Source organism: Penaeus monodon, chromosome 22 (assembly GCF_015228065.2).
Source record: "Penaeus monodon isolate SGIC_2016 chromosome 22, NSTDA_Pmon_1, whole genome shotgun sequence".
NCBI classification, from domain to species: domain Eukaryota; kingdom Metazoa; phylum Arthropoda; class Malacostraca; order Decapoda; family Penaeidae; genus Penaeus; species Penaeus monodon.
In genome coordinates this window covers 27,472,603-27,472,955 of record NC_051407.1, presented here as the reverse complement: position 1 = coordinate 27,472,955, position 353 = coordinate 27,472,603, and the positions used below count along the sequence as shown (strand labels likewise).

The 353-nt window shown below is 54.4% G+C and overlaps 1 protein-coding gene across 1 annotated transcript in view; it reads right to left on the bottom strand.

Annotated features, from left to right (window-relative positions):
- LOC119587062 (zinc finger protein 628-like) overlaps window positions 1-353 on the bottom strand; it is a gene marked incomplete at its 3' end in the record, with an annotated part of 23,937 nt that overhangs the window by 2,510 nt on the left and 21,074 nt on the right.

Genomic DNA, 353 nt, shown 5'->3' with positions numbered 1-353 from the left:
ATTTGTACTTTCCATATTTCTCAACCTATGCTTCCTAAAAATAACCTTCAGTGCCAGGCCGGGTATGGCACTGGTGACGACGTACAAAATAACACAGCGACCATACCCACATACCCGCTCCTAGCACGACAACGGGTTATATTCGAGCACCTTTTCACTCGCTCCTCCCCCCCTATCCCCCTTGCACCCTGGCACCCTGGCACCCTGCCCCCCCGCCCTATGCCAAGCGATCGTCTGCGCGAATCCTTTATCGCACCTCGGGGAAGGAGGGAAAGCAGCGGGCGGTGTGGATTCTCAGGCTTCCGGCGGTGAATGTGAGGGAGGGATGGCTTTTGCATACATGCATATATATA